Source organism: Pteropus medius, unplaced genomic scaffold (genome assembly GCF_902729225.1).
Source record: "Pteropus medius unplaced genomic scaffold, Ma_sr-lr_union100, whole genome shotgun sequence".
Classification (NCBI taxonomy): Eukaryota; Metazoa; Chordata; class Mammalia; order Chiroptera; family Pteropodidae; genus Pteropus; species Pteropus medius.
This window is the reverse complement of record NW_024349798.1, coordinates 12,057,868-12,079,378: the sequence shown is the minus strand read 5'-3', so window position 1 is coordinate 12,079,378 and position 21,511 is coordinate 12,057,868. Positions and strand designations below refer to the sequence as shown.

The 21,511-nt window shown below is 49.7% G+C and overlaps 1 protein-coding gene across 6 annotated transcripts in view; it reads right to left on the bottom strand.

Moving 5' to 3' along the window:
• The window catches only part of SNX29 (sorting nexin 29), a 440,342-nt gene that overhangs the window by 21,906 nt on the left and 396,925 nt on the right, over positions 1–21,511 (bottom strand). The gene's annotated exons all lie outside the window — the stretch shown is intronic.

Below are 21,511 nucleotides of genomic sequence, written 5' to 3'. Positions count from 1 at the left end.
CTGTGTCACATCTTAGAGCACCTCGCTTGGGTCCCTTATAAGTCACAGTTGACTCTGATGGTGGTGATGCCAAGGGGCCACCGCCATAACACCCACACCCAGTAATGTGAGGTGCTACAGACAGACTCCGCCACTGAATGCACCTCCTGGCCCCTGAACCGAGCCTCGCAGCTGACCCAGAAGATCCCTGAGGACAGAGCCTGCTGGTTTTGTTTTCCTAAAGCCTAGCGTGGTGCCTGGGGAGGGGCAGAGGAGGCTCGGCAAACACTTTATAAATAGACAAAGGAATGAATCTCAAAGCACTGCCGACAGGAAGTCTCCTTTGCACCCCTGTCGTGATTTTACATCATAAAAGGTTACAAGAAACAGAGGATATTATATATTAATAAAAGGCTCAATACAGCAAGGAGAAATAACAGTTATAAACATTTACCCACCTAATAATAGAGCATCAAAATCTATGAAGCAAAACTAACAGAAATGAAGGGAGAAATACAGTCCTACAATTACAGTTGGCAACCTCCATACCCCACTCACCATAATGGACAGGACAAGCAGACTTCTGTTCAGAGGCTGTAAACAACACAATAAACCCATAGGTCTAACAGACACATACGGAATGCTCCAGCTAGGCGTACATGGAACATTCTCCAGGACAGACCATGTGTTAGGCCACACATTAAGTCTTAATAAATTTAGGAAGACAGAAATACAGAGTACTTTTTCTGCCCTTAAGGGGATGAAGTTAGAAATCAATAACAGAAGGAAAACTGGAAAATTCACAAATTGTTGTAAAAGTTAAATAGTACACTCAGCCAGTGGATCAAAGAGATCACAAGGGATAATAGAAAATACTTCAAGACTAACGAACGGAAAAATACAGTGCACCAAACTTATGCGAGGCAGTGAAAGCAGTGTCAAGGGGGAAATCTACAAACGCTTAAAGTAGAAAGACCTGAAACCAACAGCCTAACTTTGCAACTTCAGGAACTAGAAAAAGAACAAACTAAACCCATCGTTAGCAGAAGGAAAGGAATAAGATTAGAGCAGAGATGGAGAACAGAGAAGCAACAGAGAAATGAAAATGGGGACACTCTTAGTGACTTTACAGAGAAAAGGATTATGAGTACTATGAGCGACTGTACTACAGCAAACAGGATAACCGAGATGAAATGCACAAACCCTTTAACACACAAACCTACCAAGACCAAGTTGAAGAAACAGAAAATCTGTAAGTGCGGAGATTGAATTAGTAATCAAAAATCTTTCTGCAAAGTAAAGCTCTGGATGTGATGGCTTCACGGACTTCGCCAACATTTAAAGGACTAATGCCAATCCTTTCGAAACTTCCAAGAAGTTGAAGAGGAAGGAGCACTCCCTAATTCATTCCATGAGGCCAGATTACCCTAATACAAAGCAGACAAAGACACCACGAGAAAACTACAGACCCATATCCGTGACGAACATGGAAGTAAAAGCCCTCGACAAAACACTAGCAAACAATTCAGCAGCACATTAAAAAGATTATATACCACGACCAAGTGGGATTTATTCCTGGAATGCAAGGATGGTCCAACATATAAAAATTGATCAATGCAATCTATACCACATTAGCAGAATAAAGAAGAAAAACCACGATCGTATCAATTGACACAAAAATGTATATGACAAAATTCAACACTCTTTTATGATAAACACTCTTGCATCCTTAACTGCCAGAGCACAACCGGATTTTAAATGCATTGGTCCCACCTCAATCTTCTTAGCAACCCCAAGAAGGAAGAACCACAATTGTGCCCAAGGAGAGAGGCCGGATGAGGTTAAGTGACTCACCGAGGTTCAGGCAGCTATTGAGCAACTGAACTAAGACTTGGACCAAGCTCTGATGTCAAGCCCGTGCTCTGGATGTTAATAATTGCAGTAGCGGAGTTGGCAAAAAGGTACAGCACATTTACCATGGCCAGACCCTGCTCTGGGTGCAGTCTACTGCAAGCCAAGAAGGCTTTGGCTACAGTTAACTCCATTTTACAGACAAGGAATCTCAGACCAGGAGAAGTGAAGTAACTTAATCAAGTTTGCTCTGGCGATGAGTTGGGGGCAGGGTGCAGGCTGGAACTCGGGCCGCGGTCACTGACCTGTTTTATCTGCTAAAATGGGAACCAGTCTCACCCTTCAGCCTACAGTCTGCATCATAAAGTTGTCCTTCCCTGCACTCATTGCACAATAGGGCGTTGCTGGGAACTGGTTCGGACAGCGGTTGGCAAGCTTTCTCGTAAAGGGCCAGACAGTAAATATTTTAGGCTCTGGGAGTCATACTATCTCTGCCACGACTCGACTCTGCCATTGCTGTCTCCTTGTGATCCCCTCCCTTTTCTTTTCTAATCATTTTTCTTTCTCTGAGGGCTCGCGGAATGTCCCGTAGCTCTGACACAGGAATGGGGAGAGCGTGCCTGGGCTGTGGTGTCTCTCAGAGCTGGCCTTTAAAGCCCAGTTCTGCTGCTTCCTAGCTGCACGTGCTTGGACAAGACGCCTAACCTCTCTGAGCCCCAGTTTCCTCGCCTGTAAATAACGTGAACAAAGAATGAGGATGATGACATCTAACTCTGGTCGTTGGCCTGCTCACCACGGGCCAGGGACTGTCTGCACACAGGTCACATGTTACCCTGCTGACTCTTCTGCATTACCTCTGAGGGATTATTTGTTGGGACCCTCCCCAGTTCTGAAAATGCGGAGCCTGAGCTACACCCTTTGCTCAAGCTAACTCCTCCTTAGGACTCATGCGGCTCTGAAACTTCTCAAAACAAATCTGAATGGGCCAGCTGTCACCATTCCCCAGGGAGCTGTGGCATCTCGCCAAGGAGCTCTGGCTGAACTCCCCGGCCCGCGGCCCTGGCATGGTCAAGAACTTGAGCTTTGGAGCTGTGCAGCCCACGGCAAGTCCCTTCACCTCTCTGGGCTTAATTTTCCAGCCCCTCTTGAGAGGATGGTAAGGGAATGATAGTAACAGCTCTCTCCAGGGCTGCTGAGAGAGATAAACGGGGTCTCCCACAGACCCACTGACCCCAGGGTCGGCTGCAGAATCGGGAACGGCAGCTGACTGATGAATGTGCCACACAAGCAACTCCCTTAAAGGGGTGTCCTGGGAGGGTGTTCCCGTGCCACACGGACCGCCTCATGAAAACTGCACCGAGGCCCCACTAAGGGACTCACCCTTTCCAGAGTGAGAGAAGATACAGAGCGGGAGTTGACAGTGTCCATGGTGACGGCTCCTTCAGGTTTTATCAAATAAGCCCCAGGCCCCCTTCCCCGCCCTGGGGTCCAGACTCCCTAAAACTGCCTGAGCGCCGGGGGACACCGTCTGAGAGTGCGGGGCTGTGTTTGCCTGTGACAGTGAGCTGTGCCCTGGGTATGTTAACCAGGCTGTCGTGGTTCCCAGCCCCTGGCTGATGTGCGTGCTCCCCCTGCCCTCCTGTGTTCGGATCAACAACAAAATCTTGTTTTAAAATCTAGGGCTGTGGACTTATTCTCCACAGCAGCCTTCAGCAGCCAAACCTGCAGAGAGATCGTCACCCCTGGTGACATGAGGGACAGTAATTCTTGTGGCTTTGGGATATGACAAGTCGGGGCTGGGTCTAGAGTCCAGAGCCTCTGCCTTGAACTCGTGGTGTGACCCTGGCTAAGCCCCGCCCCTCCCCGCCCCCAGTGTCTCAGATCCTCCTCTGTAAGGACACCCCGGGATGAAGGGACATGCGAGTCCTGTAGAGTGGGCAGAGGACACTATCCTGTACTTCTCCCTTCCAAATACAAAGTCTCCGCTCCTCAGGCCGGGAGAGATTCTAGCAGCAGAGGCACCTGGGAAATCTACTGTACGATCCCAGTCAAACCCACTGCAAACCCCAAATTCATGAATTCGTCCCGGTTAATACTTTACAACAAGACTGCCTCGCCAGTACAGGCTGGCAGCATGTCTAAAGACAGGTGACACTTCCCACTCCATTAGGAGTGATGAGCTGGGGGTGTGCAAAAGATTCCTGCACAAAAGCGTGATCTCCTGGCTCAGTGGGTGTGGAAGGCTGGGCTAGAGGCATCGCAGGCTTCTTACACAAAACACTGCCACAGTAGTTGCCTGTGGCTCACTGACAGCCGTACAACAGACATATGTTTGTCCACCCACCTTCTCTTCTTTCAGGGGACCACCCCCCCACTTCTGTCACAATCATGTTCAGTCCATGAGTTGAGGTGGCTGAATGCTCCTTCCCTTTGCCCCAGATTTGGCTAATCAAGGTACTAATTCTGTGGGCCCCAGTCATTGGCTCAGAGATGGGACACTGACACAAAGCTCAGCCAATCAGAACCTGCTAGAGCTACTGGGAAAGCCGTGAATAAGAATTTGCCCTAGGACTGTGGCTGGAACGAGAGAGAAAGACGTTTATTCTTCAGGACCGGGATCTATAGGGTCCACAAGGCCTGTAGCTGCCAGGGACCATCTTTCCACCAGAGAAAAGCTGCTTGAAAACGAAGCCAACAGAGTCTTGTTGACATTAGTTGAACCTCTGGATCCAGCCATTCCTGGAGCTGGCCTACCCCTGGGCTTTACGGTTACATGAACTAATAAGTACTTCCTTCCAGTTTAAGCTAATCCGAAGTTAGGTTTCTGAAATTTTGCAAACCAGAGTCTCTCATGACACACGCCACATTTCCAGGACCTTTAGAGATTGGACAGTCAGAATTTAGACCTGCAGGATCCAAAGTTCATACTCCCAACACTTTGCTTTCAGACAGCACAAGTTTAGGAATCAGACCCAAGTTCAGATGCCAGCTCTGAAACTTACAAGCTGTGAGATCTTGGTCAAGTCTCTCCATCATTCGAGACCTCTGACTTGGGAGTCACCAGGTCCCACCTCTCTTAGAACTGCAGATGAAATGAGATCCTACATGCAGAATGCTTAACACAAGGCCTGACATAGCGGGAGCACCAGGGACGTGGCCGAATCGGAAATGGTGGTTCGATTTAGGGATCGGAGGAGACAAGCGGTAGGATTTAAGCTAACTGGTGATGAGGTCCATCTCTGCTATACTAATTTTAAAAAGGAAAAAAGAAAACAGAAGTAGCGTTGCAAACACGAGCCCTCCTCGAGCTATCAGACAAGCCAAGTCTCCTTAAATGGATCAAACATCCGATCTGGGGAGTTCCTTATTGCAGGAAGCCAACGGAAAATAGCTTTTGGCTCATTACAATAAATATCCCCGAGATCTGCCACCCCTCAGCACTGTGCTTCAGAGGAGGCATGAGGGGAAGGACCGTCCCTGCCCTCTGGGCATTACACTGGCCAGGGCAGCAGCACGGCTGCCAGGATGGGTGGGAATAAGAAAGTGGCCCACAACTCCCGCCCCGATGGTGGCAGTGATGGGGTGTCAGGGTTGCTCAAGGTAGACTCGGTGAAGGCAAACCGAGCCGCAGCCGAGGTCTGAATGCAGCAGCAAGATCCAGCGGTGGAGAGCGGGCTGGCGGTCCCTGGCGGGAGGGCATTTAAACGCTGCAGGGCAGAGGGGTTGGACCTGGGTCCCAGAGCCACGTAGGGCGCCCCCACTCACAAAGTGTGGGCCCTCTGGCAGGTTCAGTGGCCTCTCTGAGCCTGTGTTTTCGTCTGTAAAACGGGCCTGGACATGGTAATTACCCTTATAGGGAGACTTGTAAAAATTAAATAAGATATTTCTAGTGGACAGAAAGGGCTCAATTCATGCTGACCGCCGTAATTACTAGTCATAGCCTGCCACTGAGCAGTCACTCTCTGACATAATATACATCTACACAGCATATCCCTTCTTTGTGCAGCTATTCCATGAGCTTTGGGGTGGAAGACGCTGAAAACGGGATTCCGATGCAGGAGATGGAGAAAACTCACTCTACCACTGCAGCTCTAAAACCTGGAGCTCGTCTAAAATGCAAATAATAGCAGGTGGATTGGGGCAGATGTACCAGCAGACCTGAGGAAGGTTTGCTATTTTTTTTCCTCCAGGATCCTGTAGCCTGGATGCCTGAAAGTGGGCAGGGTGTGGACGGGGGTGGGCCCGGGGAGCCCTCCAGCACACTAACACTCAGAAAGAGGGGGGCCCTCCCATGTGTCCTTGCTCTCCCTCACCTCTGTTTCTTCATGCCTCTCTCTGCGGCATCCTCAAGCACCTAAAACTCTGAGGGTGGGCGTGAGAAGATGGATAATGGCTCCCCAAAGACATCCATGTCCCAATCCCTGTTACTAAACTTGACAAAAGGGATTTGGCAGATGTGATTAACTCAAGGATTTGAGATGAGATTATCCTGGATTATCTGGGTGGGCCTGACATGATCACAAGTGTCCTTAGGACAGGCAGGAGGTCAGAGTCTCGAGAGGTGGACGGAAGCGGAAGCTGGAGTGAAGCGAGGAGGGAGGGGCCCTGCATGGGCGGCTTCTAGAAGCTGGGAATGCAAGGAAGCAGCTCGCACCCTGGCGACTCTGAATGGAACCAGCCCCGCTGACCCATGACTTCAGTCTAGCGAGACTGATCTCGGACTTCTGACCTCCAAAACTGTGAGAGAATACATTCACGTTGTTTTATAAGCCACTGAGTTTGTGGTGATTTGTTACAGCGGCCACAGGAAACTAATACAAAGGAAAATCTGCTTCAGAAGAGCTGTGCTCCCAAAGGGCGGGATAGATGCTCCAGCCTTTTTTCTCTGTCCCCCTTTACCGACCCTGGACAGGGTGCAGTCACGGGAACTACGTCATCTTAGACCCAAACCTCTCAACTTATCCAAAAGTTAACTCAAAATGAATCAGAGATCTAAATGTGAAATTACAAAATTTTTAGAAGAAAACCTAAGAGAACATCTTTCTAACCTTGGTTTAGGCAGAACTCTTAGACATGAAACCAGAAGCATGATCCATAATCAAACAAACTGAGAAATTGAATTCATCATTAAAAAGTTTTGTTATGCAAAAACACCGATAAGAGAAATGAAAAGGCGAGCTACAAACTGGGGGAAAATATGTGCCAATTACCTAGCGGACAAAGGACTTGTATACAGAATATATAAAGAACCATCGAAACTCAACAGTAAAATAACCAACCACCCAATTTTTAAAAAGTGGGCACGAGACTTGAACAGACACTTCCCCAAAGAGAATATTGCTAAGTAAGCACATGAAAAGATGATCAATATCAATAGCCATTAGGAAAATGCCAAGCAGACCATGATGAGATCTACACCCTTCTGAATGGCTGAGACAAGGACAATGCCAAATGCTGACACGGGCGCAGAGCATCTGAAAGTCTCACACATCGATCACGAATGTGCAATGGCAGAGCCACCACAGAACACCGCTGGGCAGTGTTTTACACGTACCACACGACCCAGCATCCCACTCTAGGTAATTACCCTCGAGAAATGAAAATTTTAGTTCACACAAAAAGCTGCACATGAATGTTTGTATTAGCTCTATTCAAACTTGTCAACTGGAGACAACACAAGTGTCTTCTATGAATGGACAAACAAACCGTGGGGTACCCACATAATGGAACAGCGCTCACCAGTACAAGATGCTAACTGCCCACACCCAACAGCATGGGTGACTCTCAGAGGAACTGTGCCGAGTGAAAGAAGCAAGAGGTTACTTCCTGTGTGATTCCACGTAGATGGCATTCTCGAAAAGACAAAACTATAGTGATGGACAATAGTTCAGCAGTTGCCAGGGCTTAAGGCTGGGGGGAGTGTGTGACCATAAAGGGACAACACGAGAGAGCTTTTTGGGGTGACGGAACTGTGCTGTATCCTGATTGTGACCGTGGTGGTTACTCAAATCTAAACATGTATTAAAATTCAGAGAAACGAACACCAAAAAGAAAAGTCAGTTTCACTGCATGCCAGACGTTTTTTAAAAGGTAAAGGCCCTAACTTGGCCCTTCTCAAAATACAGTGAAATGACCCCTCGGAGCCTCACTGTTGATTTGCGGACACTCCGGGCTCTCATCGCTGGCCGTCCCTCCATCTTGTTACTAGCTGAACTGTCAGGTGCCTCGGAATTTCTGAGCTGTGCCCCGCGCCTGCTCACACTCTTTCACACCCTACCTCGAACAAGTTATTGATCTGTGGTGGTTGCAAAAGTGGCCCCAATTATTCACCCCTCTCTGTGTCTTGTCCCCTGCAAGTGACTCTGCCCTGCTCTCCCTCTCTGACTCCAGTCTCCACCTTGGGAATCACCTTGGCCTGTGGGATGTTGGCAAATGTGACAGAGTTAGAATATAGAACACGTTACAAGGATCAGGCTCTCCTTGTTCTCACTCTGCCATGCGTACCCAGGCTAACCTGCTGGTCCCAGTTGCCCCATCATTCCCAGTCAAGGCCATCGTGGACCAGGTGACAGCCACCTGTTCCCCAGATCAGCTGAAGCTCCCAGCCTATCGCCCAGTGCATGAGCAATACGTCAGCGTTACTGTACGCCCCTAAGCATACAATGGCTGTTTATCACGCAGCATTACTGTGGCAATAGGTAACTGATACAAAACCCAATAAAGTAACCATTCTCAGTTATCACTCACAGGTATGCACAGAATGCTGTCAAGTTGACCCACTGAGATAAAAGCTGTCACAGTCTGATTATATTTTGGTGGGATAAGATAATTTGGTCTGCGAAGGGCAGCCAGCTGCTTGTGTGCTGCAGCCTCACCTCCCTGATAGAGAACTTTGATTACTACTTTTTTTTTTACTAACCCCAAATTGGATGGAGGTTCTTGTGCCAAAAATAACCCAATCTGCTTCCCTTGCTCCAAACTGAATTTTCAGATGTTCCAATGTTTAAAAATAAAAGACATGAAGTAGGGCAAGCGATTGTAATAATATCTAAGCTGCCAACTCAAATCGCTTTGAGACCAAAGTGAGAGTCTGAACAAAGAAATGAGAGGTGTGGGTCTGCAGCGGCGGCAGCTCCCTGGACAAGCTCCTACGAGGCGACGTCTCATTTAATCCTCCTGACAAGCCCACAGGGTCAGTGCTACTGGCCTTGTTTTACAGATAGGGAAATTGAGGCACAGAGGGGTCAAGGTCACAGGGCTGCTAGGTAGCAGAACCCAGGTCTGTCTGACTCAGAGGAGTCAGCTAGGTACCAAACTGCTTTTGAATCCTATCAGAAATTAATAACAGAGCTTTGGTTATAATGAAATCTGTTATAATGGAATCTTACTATATCCATCACACCAAGCAGCTTACTGGGATGAAACGAAGTTCTGCTATTTGGGGGGAACACAGCCTGGTCTCTGGGCTCAGCAATTTAGGGCTTGGCCAGGGAGTTACCATCTTGATGCTAACAAGGTCACAGAGCCTCAGCCTCACAGGTCAACTTGACCGGTATTTGAAAAGAAAAGGAGTGGCCATGTTGGGGAGAGTCATGGAGAAATCTACACTGTCTCCCAAATATCCTCAGCGAGTGCGCTTGCTGTGTGCTGCTTCGCAAACCCCACAGGTCTAAGGTCTGCCCTGCTTCTAAGGGGCCCAGGAGTGATCTGTGTCCACTCCGACTAACGAGAGAAGCAACCACAGTTATCACTGCAGCCACAGCTAAACTAGTAAGTGCTGGCTATGTGCCTGGTGAGAAGTGCTCTGCAATGCTTGTTAAATATCGAATCTGCCTTCTGTGGTAGGGCCAGTATCAGTCCCATTGTACAGATGGAGAAATCGAGGCACAAAGTCCGCAAAAGGTCTAACCCAAGTCCGCCAAGCTAATAAATGCACGGCCTCAAGTGAAGCCAGGCCTGCCTGCCTGAGGCCCTTTGTCTTGGTGACGATGCCATTCTGTTTGTCCCTTTCATGTGAGTCATAAAGCAAGGCATATCCCAAACCCTGACAGAACAGCGTGTTTCCACTGCACTACTAATTTCTCAACCTGCCTTCCCAGGACAAGCTGGTGAGAAAAACATCCACAACTCTGTCACAGCAAGTTCTCACGTGTGAAGGGGAAAAATAACAAGGAACCCTGTTCCTACTCAGCGGTCCGTGACCTGCTTGGTCTTCTGAGTGACGCAGGCCAAGCCAGCAGCTGTGTGCTCAGAGGAGCAGGCAGAGCTTGGGTTCTCTTTTCCGGCGCAGTTAAAACTTCCCGGGCATTTTCGATTCATGAACAAGAAGGGCCAGCGGCTCAGAGCGAATCAGTTAGGAAGAGGGGGTGAGGTGTGGGTGCGGGGGTGTCTCAGACCACTTCTCTCAGCTGGGTCAGAGCCTCCCCAGTGCACTTCCGGGCCTTTCTGTGCAACGTTTGCTCTGGGAGTTAATGCCGAAGAGGTGGAGACGGGCGGCACCTCGGACAGCACCAAGCAGCTCCGGCCTGACTGGCGTGTGCCCCACCAGGCACCACAGCAGGGACCTGGTAAAACCAAGGGCCACGGCCCATGCCAGAGACCCTGCAGAGCAGAGGTGGTGTGGCCCAAGGCGAGTGTGACGAAGCACAGGCCTCCTGTCCTAGGGGCGTGGAGGACCCACTGTGAAGCTCCAGGCCTTGGAAGCAGGCAATCGGGAAGACGTTTAGGGGTGCTTGTTTTGATGTCCTGGGCACAGAGCAGAGGCTGCGGAGCCACGCGGACTCAGTGGGCACACCCCACATCCCAGCTGCGAGACTACGGCTGGGCCACCTCACTGTCGGGACTCAGTTCCCTTTTCTGAAAACCTCAAGGGTAGAAGTGAGGACTTAAGTGTAAGAAAAGCTCCTGGCCTGACACCTGGTTGCTTCTATCTTGTTCTTGGCCACAGAGCCACGGGGGTTGCAGCTGGTCATCCACGACCCAGTGACAGACCAGCTTCTCAGGTTGGATCGGGGCTTCTTGACCGTGGCCGGCTGACCTTCGGTCGGATGTTCTCTGGTGTGCAAGGTTGTCCTGCACCTTGTGACATGTGTAGTAGCATCCTGGACTCTACTCGCTGGATTCTAGTAGCGCCCCCACCCCACTCCCACCAGCTGTGACAACCAAAAATGTCTCCGTTCATTGCCAGGCCTGGAGTTGGGGGCAAGGCAACACTGCCTCCAGCTGAGAACCATGGGGTGTGAGGCACGAAGAAACCCAGCGGGCTTAGTCAGGCAGGGCAGCACGTGCGAGAAGGTAGGAACCCCAACAAAATCAGAATGAAAAGTCCCGCGCAAACCCTTTCGGGTAAATTGTACCCATGAGCAGAATGGAGTCTTGACCTTGACAGGCGAGAACACCAGACCGCCTTTTCGACCCTACTAACTTGTGACCAGCTCCCTGGAACAGACATGCCCGCCCTCCAGGAACCCCGTTCCTCGGTGAGCGGAGGAGGAAGCTATGTCATCACCGGCTGTGTTTGTCCTTACAGCCAAACAAGCAAGGCCTATGGCCACGCAGAGACCGGAAACAGAACTGCCACTGAGGAGCCGAGCGTGTGCTGGTCAAGGGACCCCGGGAATACAGCGCCTGCCACACAGGACAGGGCAGGTGACAGGCTGCACTTGGACGTGGAGCAGCAGTCTCCTGCCAGGGGACTGTTCCAATGGACCCGTCACCCACCAGGCCCAAACGATACAGGGACTGCAGTCAGAAGGGCCGGGGCTGCTCTGTCTTGAGGGCCTGGTATCAGGGGCACCCTGATTAATACCTTGTTGTCACCATCCCCTGGGACTGAGTGGGTCGCTGCCTGCTTCCACCGTGCATTTCTTCATGTCTTAAACGGCTCCCTCTAGTGCGGCCCCTTTGCACCCTAGAAGGCTTTGGATATCCAGTGGCTCACGGATATTTTGTTTGGCCCACAAATTAGTTTCCAACTAATTTAAGAATCAGATTTTATATCTAAATATGCGTTTCTGCCATCTCTTGGGAAATTTAAAGATCTGGCAACCTGTGGTCCCACAGAGCAGTGACCGCCTGGGGTAAGTGTTGGCCAACCCTCCTAGACGAGTCTGTGAGCTCCACTCCTCACCCTCTTCATTGTCACCCCATTAGGCTTTATTCACTTAAATGACTTCCCTGTACCCTACAGACACCTGGGTTTGCCACGGTCCCCCACTGATAGGGGCAAACTTGGGGTGTTTGTCTGCTATGTCGATCCGAGATGCTGGGAAGGTGTCAAGCATCGATAAGATGCTCAAAGATCACAGAAGCAAGGTAGTAGGGGCCCTCCCGCTGGGCACATCTGTCCCCATTAGGGGTGTCAGTCCTGGTGGCGAGCTGGCTCCTCCCCCAAATAACAGACACGCTTAACGACGCTGGGGATAAGAAGTGGAACCAAGAAACAGTGACGAAAGTCTGCAATGGGAAAAAAGGTTTCTTCTCTCATTTATATAAGTCTGTTCGTGGTCCCCTCTGAGCTGGGGGTGGGACATCAGTGCTTTGCCCTTATTGTGTCCAAATGAAGCACCAACACATCAGAAAAGCTTCTAAGATTCTTCAAGCCCAAATGGCCTCTATCTGATCTGGGTTATGCCAGGACCCCGCGGGGCCACAGTTCCCCAGCCAGTCACTGAAGTGAATTTCCAGGCGGAAGCTTTGAACTACACAAAGCCCTCTGTGCATCGGAATAAAGCACCCTGTTGGCTGCAGAGAGGCCTGCCCGCCAGAGGCGGTGGCATTTCTAAGCGGGGAGGTGGCACTGAACCCGTCCTCACCAGGAGGTGTGACAGGAGGGCTGGGGCTTGCGAAGGCACAGCTTCCCCTCTGCTGCCCTCGATGACTTGTTTCCCTGTGACGAGGGTGACAGGGATGCCACCACAGTTGTGCTGTGCCACCTGCTCCATGGGTCCTGAGCCAACTTGGCAGCAAAGGAGGAGGACAGCTTGCTATTCTTGATGCTCTGAGACTAGGTGCTAATTCCGCAGCTCACGCAGAGGGAGGCTTCTTTGGAAAACACGCTTTCCCCTCACAGCCCTGACCCAGCTTCCTCCCCGTCTCCTCTTCCCTCTCCCTCTGCGGCTGGCTCCACGCGGCCGCCCTGTCTCCGGCTTCCATCCTTGGCTGTCCTCTCATCTGACTCGCCCCCATTTCCTTGGGCCCCCCTTCCCCACCTCCGCGATGATCATCCCCCACTCCGTGATCACCATCCCCAGGTTTGTAGCTGGAAATTGTACCCACTCCTTGGGTACAATTTTTTTTCGGGAATTTTTCAAGTTCCCGAAAAAGATGACACTCTTGGGGTTTGAGGGCAACAAGTCAGAATTCCCGAGCGGTCGCAGGAATTCCCCACATCATAACATAGTCTTAAAATATTCCCCACATTCTTCATACTATTTATTCATCATTCTGGAAGTCTAAAATGATTTGCCTAATAAATAAGAAATACCTAGTTTGGTAGTATTTACAAGGAATCATAGCTCAGAGCAAATATTCAAATACTGGAAAATACCAGCGAACACTGTTGCTGGAATAATAATGCACCACGTGAGTCTCTCACCAAGGCTGACAGCATCGCACAGGATCGCGTGTGGAAATCACGGATATAAGGACTTGCTGTGCTTCCAAAACTTGTTATTTCTTGGACTGTCACTCATATCAAGTATACCACGCACATAAACTTATTAGTATTTATTTTATTTGCGAGAATGACTCATTGTTTGCAGCATGTAGAGCCATGAACACTTATGTCATGGCATCAGCTAAAAGCAAGACTGACTAGATCGTGGCCATTTCTCTCCCACGAGCTCCTGTTCTGGTTCCTGGAAACGGCGACCTTGACCTCTCCCTGTGCGTGTCAGCTCTTCCTGCTCCTGCTTTTGCCTCCTCGGCCTGGATCCCTGCAAACCAGGAACGTTGATCGTTGCGCTTTAATTTTCACAGGAGAATTATACTACTTTTTCCTGATTTCTTGCCTGATTTTTCTTGAGAGTTGGAAATGTAAGTTTGCAGAGAAACCCAGGAAGGAAGTCCTACCCGATGCTGAGCTCAGAGTACGCAGTCACGGTAGATGCTCTCATCTCTCTTTTGCCAGGCTCCCGACCTGCCCTCAGGACCTCACGGAGACCGGTTTCTACACCCAACACCTCTTTTCATCTCACCTTTCCCAAACCAGTTCCCCCTCTGTCCCATTTGGCCTCCACTCACTCAGGTGTCTGGCCTCAAAAACGTGGCATCATCTGATTCAGCCCCTCCTCCACCTTTTCTCTGGGCTCCCATGAGCAAGGAGTAGAGCAAGGAGTCCATTCCCTTCTCCCCCAGCTGCCAGCGTGATCCCCTAAAGCACAGACCCGAGCTCAAAGGCCCGCAAGGGCTCCCAAAATGGAAACTCCCTTGGGACCTTCCGCCCCCAGGTCTCGGCCTCATTTTCCAGAGCATCCTGACCACAGGGGCAAGTACCGTTCTCTTGCCACAGTGGACAACTCGGGGCTCCCTAACTTGGCAGCTGTTCTGCACATCTACAAAGAACATCTCCCCGCTTATGCCTATCAGAATTCTGCATATCAAAGTGGTGTAAGGGTTTGTGATATCTGAAAAAATTTTAAACGCATCTAAACAGCATCACTCCTAAAAATCAGTCCTACGGACCTACCTGCTGAAAAGTCTATCGAAATGTTCTGGATGACACTGTTTGACGGAGAAAAATCTGAAAACGTCTTAAAAGTTCAAATAGAGCAATGGTGAGATAAGTTACGAAACAGCCATCGCAGTGGATACTATGCAGTTTTCAAAAAGAGTGAGCCAGCTTCATTGAAGTCAGAGGGCAGACTACAGAACACAGTGCAAAGGGTGGCTTTGGCTTACCTAAGCCACTTACCTAAGTATTGACAGTTTCCGCAGTTACATAAGAAACCTGACAGTGATCACAGGGTAGGGGTGAGCACATGATGCACAGTAGAGGGGGGTGTGATGTTATTTCGTCTTATATCTTTCTGTAGTGCTTTGGTGTTTTTTTAATACCATAAGTTTATCACTTCCTCCAAAACGTCTGCTCCCCAGACTCTCCTTCCCCCGTGCTCTCTTTCTGCTGGTAAAAATAGTTACACGCATACAGCGCTTACTATGTGCAAGGTGCTGCTCTCAACGCTTGACATACATGTGCTCGTGTAACCCTCACTGCCACCTCATCAGGTGGATGCTAGGAATATCTCCGTTGTACAGATGAAGACACCGAGGCCCTGGAGAGCTTAAATGACTTGCTCGAGGCCACACAGCTAGTCGGTGGAGAGTAGGCGCTTGATAAACGTGCACTGACTTGAATACAGAGGTGGTCTGTACCGAGCAACCTGGGGCATCTCCACATCTGCCTGGTCTCGCAGTGTGCTGGGCATGTCACAAAGGTTCTCTTCTCTCACACCTGCCAGCCTGTCCTCAAGTACATCCGGTCTACTCACTCGTCACACTGCCTGTCTTGTCGCCTTAGCCAAGTCACAAACTCCTCTGCCCGGACCCTATAAAGCCTTGTGACCCGCCACCTCCAATTCCATTCACTATGCCACATCCAGAGTGCGGTTTTAAAAACATAAATCAGGTCACGTCACACCCTGCCCCAAACCCTTGGGTGGCTTCCTAACCCAGTTAGAATGAATCTCAAAGTCATAGTTATGGCCTCCAAGGCCTTATATGTGGTCTGTGCCCAGTCTGCAGAGTTTTTGTCCTGGAGATGTCCCACATTCTCCCCCTTTTTCTGGAAATAGTAAAAGCCATGCCATCGTCTTCTCCCTCCTTCCCCCCCTCCTCTCCCCCCTCCTCTCTGTGGAAGTAAGTGATCTCTCCCGCGTCATCAGAGGGACATAAATGGCAGTAACGGAACCTAATTACTGTGATTGGTGGGCTGCCTAGGGGGCAGGGAGGCCATATGAATACCAGAGAAGACTAGCTGTTGTCCTCATCACTTTCAAAAGGACCTATTCGTGGTGACCTCCTATGGGGTAGCCCTGCGGATTGGAAGGTCAGCACCCTGGGGACCGGAACCTTTACCACGTCCCCTAACAGCAGCCCCAAAAATAGCCAGGCCTGCTGCTGGAGGTGATTAAGTGGCATTTTACATGTCATCTCTCCAGGAGACACAGCAGCGTCCCCTGGGGGGAGGGGTGCCTCTGGGTAACGACTTTCTAGGGAGGCCTGGCCGCTAGGGGGCTCACTGCCCTGCTGGACGAGACCCAGCAGGGGAAGGCGTGGCGGGTGGGGGGCAGGGGGCGAGCGTGGGAAGCCTTACTTTCAGAATAATTCATGTTGTGACAATTACCCTGACAGATGTCTGTGGACGGAAATTCTTATTTAACACAGAAGGAAACTCAGACTCAAGGTGATCCTTGCCCAAGATCGCGTCCCCCCTCCCCCCGCGGCTTAGTGGCAGAGCCGGGCACTATCGCTGACTACAAAACCCCCACGCTTTCCATTTAGCTACCAGGGGTCTCAAACTCGTTTGCCTTCGAGAGTCAGGTAGCTGACGCAACTCGGGGAAGCGAGCGGAGGGGACATGTAAGCGGGAGAGGCTGGAAAGGTGCCAGGCATATGTATCCCGTCCAAAGTCATCCACAGTTGCGGGTTCTTATTTTCCGTGCTTTTCAGATCCATATAACACCGAGTTATCACTACCACTGCAAGGTATATGAAATATAGCCTGTTTCTCTGTTTTTTTTTTTTTTTTTTGGTAAAGTTAACTTTTACTATCTTTTCTTATTCAAAAAGTGATGCATGTTATGAGAAAAATTTTAAAACTGGAAACAGGCGAGAGATAACCCACAATTCCACCTATCAGAAAAAAAAAAAGTTTTTAAAATTGAGATGTAATTGATATATAACACTACATTAGTTTCAAGTGTAAAACACAGTGATTTGATGTTTGTGTATGTTGCAAAATGATCACAATAAGTCTGGTTAACATCCATCACCACACACATTTACGAAATTATTTTATATTTAATTATATTTGTATTTCTGCTTTTTAAAACATTTTATTTTAAAACGCTGTCCGCACCTAACCAGCCTGCCAGTCTCGCCACACATCTCAGACCTTGCCTGAGGTCTGCACCCTTTCTGGCGGCGGGAATTTTGGCCGGTCCACAAGAGCGATGTGAGTTAAAGGTTCCTGGGAAGGAACCCCGAAATCCCCGCCGGCAGTGACTTGCAAAGCAAATGGTGTCAACTTAGGTTCAAGTGACCCCTGGTGGTGCACAGGTTGGAACACTTCATCCCTGAGCTAAACCCCTGCTCACTGGGAGAACCTGGCAGTTCGCATTTCAACAAAAAACATATTTAGCTTTAAGAGCGAATGTGGCAGCAGATGGTTGTGGGGAGTGGGGCAAACGTCGACCGAATTTTCTGAAAATCCAGTTAGGAATTTACACTGTGACCTGCGTCACTTTGGTTTCCACCCCCGTAACTTCTCTGCCCTCAAGGACCAGCAGACCATGATACATTTCCCAAGGACAAACTATTCTGTGAAAAACGAACGAAACAAAACGAAACAAAAACATTCTAATAACGCGCTAAATCGACAGCACAGCAGATCACTTAAGCCTGCGCTGATCTGCGGGCCAGTTCCGCAGAATGAATTCTTGGAATCCAGGCCTCCCTTCATTAACGTGCTTTCCAAAGCGCATCCGATATTTCCACCAGTATCTGCTAACGTCTGCCACGTGTCATGTCTCGGGGGACACCTTCCCCTGAAAAGGCAGGGCGATGCGAAGAATTTGGTGCTCCGAACAGGAGCGGGTTTGGGGAGACGGCCATCTGCTCGCCACTTCGGTGGGCGGGCCCTGGTTCCCACCTGAGCCAGACTGATAAACAGAGTTCAAAATGGAAAAGAAATGGCCCACTTCCTACTGCCCTACTTTCTAATTCAGACTGCTGCTGGCGTTAGCAAGGGAGGCAGCGGGCGCGCAGAGAGATTTGGAGAAGAAATTCAACCTGCTGATTCTTCAACTCTCAGATTTGTACAGATGGCGGAGTACTTGCAAGTCATGATGCCCCTTGCAGAACACAGTGAAATACTGACACGGTAAAAAGAAAAAAAAAAATGGAAAAGTGTGTGTGCAAGCAGGACTCATCTAATACTGGGCTCTAGGCTGCACGAGCCTGAAAGTTTTAAGGAATATTTATAGCGGAGGGCGGGGAGGAAAAGAAAACATGAGCAAATTCTACCTGCTACCTATTTTTCCCCTGCTCATCTTTCCTCTCACACCCCAAGATGGAATGGGACCGCCTTTACTGGAGCTTGGCAGGGGGCTGGCTCACGGAACACACGTGGGAGCACAGAGGGCGAGCCAGACGCATCATGGGTACACGCAGCGTCTGGTCCTCACGCCCGAAGTCTGTACGGAGAGGCCAGCAGAGCAGTGGGTCAGGGGCAGGACTGCAAAGTCAGGCGTCCACAGGGGCCCAGCAGGTAATGCAAATGTATGGCATCACCTGAGTATATGAGAAGAACAGCCAAATACCAACACAGATGGCAGAGAAGGCTCAGCTCAGTGTCCTGGAGACGACGGAGTAGGGGGTTCCATGGGGACAGGGCAGCGCTTTCAGCTGTCCCCTGTGGCCAGGTGCGGTGGGGCGGGAACGGAAGTGGGTCGTCGCCTGTCCCGGCTGCCCTAACAAAATATCATAGCACTTGCGGCTTAAGCAATAGACATTGATTCCTCACAGTTCTGGAGGCTGGGAGTCCAAGGTCAAGGTGCTGGCAGATTCGGTTCCAGGTGAAAGCCCCCTTCCTGGCTTCTAGATGGCTGCCTTCCCACTGTGTCCCCGCAAGGCAGAGGGCACTCTGGTCTCTCTCTCTCTCTTTATGGGGTACCAGTGTCACCATGGGCCCCACCCTGTAACTGCATCCAAACCTAATCGCCCTCCAAAGGCCCCAGATACCAGCATATTGGAGGGTAGGACTTCAACATATGAATATTTTTTGCAGGGCGAGGGGCGGGACACAAACGTTCGGTCCATATTAAGGTGTGACTGAGTCTCATTTTTCAAGAGAAGCTTGATATCTAAGTTTTAAAAATCTCATGCCTAATTTTTTTTTATGTTGGCGATATTTTAAGAAAAATAACAAAACCCCACTTGGACTGGTCAAATAAAACAGGTCAGAGAGTCAGGCTCAATCCACAGGTCGTGTTTGTCGCCCATGCCCCCCAAAGTGAGCCATGGTGCCAAACAGCCCAGGGTCCCCGTGTGCTGGTGGGTAACTCTGGGGTCGGCCAGGGAACCTCTCAGAGCCTCACTTGTCATTATTGGCTGGGATCTGTGGAATTACCCTTTCATTGGTAACTTTGTGAGTTTCCACCGAATGAAATGGAGACATGGTGCCCACCTAATAGGCTCTCGGGGAGATACGGCAGGTCAAACGTTAGGCCAGGACTATAATCAGTGCTCACAAAACGGGGGGCGATGGGCACGGCGGCACCGGCCTAGCGAACAAGTCCGTGTGTTCCGCAGCTCACGTCATGGACCGTTAGGGCCTTGAATCAGCTTTCGAAAGAGCCGAGGAAATCTGTCAAGATTTTTTTTTTAAATTATGCGTTTTGGGGTTTATTTCCCTAGCCAAGAGATTTTTTTTTTTTTTTAAACTAGAAATCTCTTTTGGTGAGCTCCTGAGCCGAGGCACCAACCAGTCTTTCTGTTTTCTTGGACATATAGACAGGAAATTACCTCGTGGAGATTTGCCAGCTCATCTTCCATTACCCTCAAATGAATACGATCCACAAATTTCAACCTGTACCCCATCTCGCTCAAAAAGACAAGGCGAGGAGGGCAGCTTAATTCGGAACTGCGAGGAGAGCCAACGGAGAAAAGCAGTTTAATTCAGCTGGGGGCCAGACGAAGGTTCCATCGGAAATCTGGTGTCATCTGCCACAGTCTCCTACCGAAATTCTTTGTGTTGCTTAAAGCCCATGAAATTGAACCTTATGTTCTCTGTGCGAATTAGGCGCAAAGGGTTCCTCTCTCAGCTCTGCTGGACGGTGGCCAGCGCGGCTGAGGTGCCCTACGCACCGAGGCGCCCTCACTGACGGTTTTCACGATTCCGCGGGCTCACGTTTGGTAATCACGAGAACAGCGATGCCCGGCCACCAGCTGGCCTGTGTGGGGCACTGTCTTCTCCGGCTCTAACGCGTGGCAGGCAGCCTTTCTCGGCGCCAGGCCGTAGGACCAACCCTCTAGGGCCGTTTTCATCAGGGAATTTAGCCCAAATGCACGTGACTCAGTTTGCGCCAAGGGCCAGGGGGCTGCATTTAAAGGAAGAAAGCGAACTCGTGTCATCTAGCATGGCACTTCTGAAACTGTGAGGTCTGGGCCCTGGCATCACAAATTGCCGGAAAAAGTAAAATGGTATGTGCTATTTGGAAGAAAAGGTGTCTTTTATCACAGGCAGCACAATGTACTTTTATCGTCTCACAAAAGTCTTAAAACAATTAGAAAAACACAAGCAATCAGGTTGGCTACAATTTCAAAGGGCCTAGGAGGCCAGAGGGGCAGTCCTGCCCTTGAGTGTCGGCTTGGAAGTTCGACCCGGAAATGCCGGGAAGTGTGACGCCAAAGGCTCGACCCCACATTCAGAAGCAGAAATGAGCCCCCCATTTTGAGTGAGAGCGTCACCGTTAGAATGAGACGGGTCCCCAGACCCACAGGGAACCGTTTTAAAGAGCTGCAGGGAAAGGAAATTCTTACTTCATCCCAGCACGTCACACAGACCAGACGAGCGCTTCTTAACGACAAGTCCCCATCCCACTTCGGGGAAGCCACCAGTCTGCTGCGTGGACTTTTCCATCTGGTGTTCCCACTATGATGGTAATGTTTCGGAAATAATAGAATTATTCTCTAAAGCATCCAAAGACTCTATAAACACCAAGCACCTCTTCAGCATTCCAGTTCTCAAAATTCCAAGGATGTAACTGTCTCAGGCTGATAAAAGACTCATTAGAACAGAGGGAACGCATCGGTGACCAGGTGGTGACATCAAGTGACAGACACCTGCCCCAAGGTGCTGCACAAACAGATGTTTCCAGCCAATGTGACCCGAGAAAAGCTGGGGAGAATGGAGTCAGCAGACAGACACACTGGCGTGGCATGGGACAAACACAGAAGACCCTGTCACACACCGTCATGAGCAAGGATTTGCTCTCAGAAAAATGGCAGCATCCAGCGCATCAATCAATAACTCTGAATTGTAACGACTTTGTATGTGCCTAACATATAAACTCCTTTAGATTTTTCACTTTTATAAGAGATGTAAGAACAAGGAATTCATACCCCGGTTTAAGTTCGTTCATACATAAGTAACATTAACATGAAAATCATTTAAGTCAGTACCGGCGGGAGTCTGTAAAAACTTTTCCTTGGTTCACTAACCAAGTTGAAGACACTGAGAGAGCATTTTAGCTCCAGAATACCTGTGAGCTGCACAGAAAATGAATCTTTTCTTAGATGAAGATGTACGAAAGTGTAAAACCCAAGCCTACACTTACCTGCAAACCTCAAATCAGCAGTGCTCACTGGCACACTCGCTCTTTCACGAGCCCCTCAGGGTCCAAAGCGCCATGGCCCACGTCCCTCTGTTGGCACCTCCCGCAGCTCCTGGGTCACACTT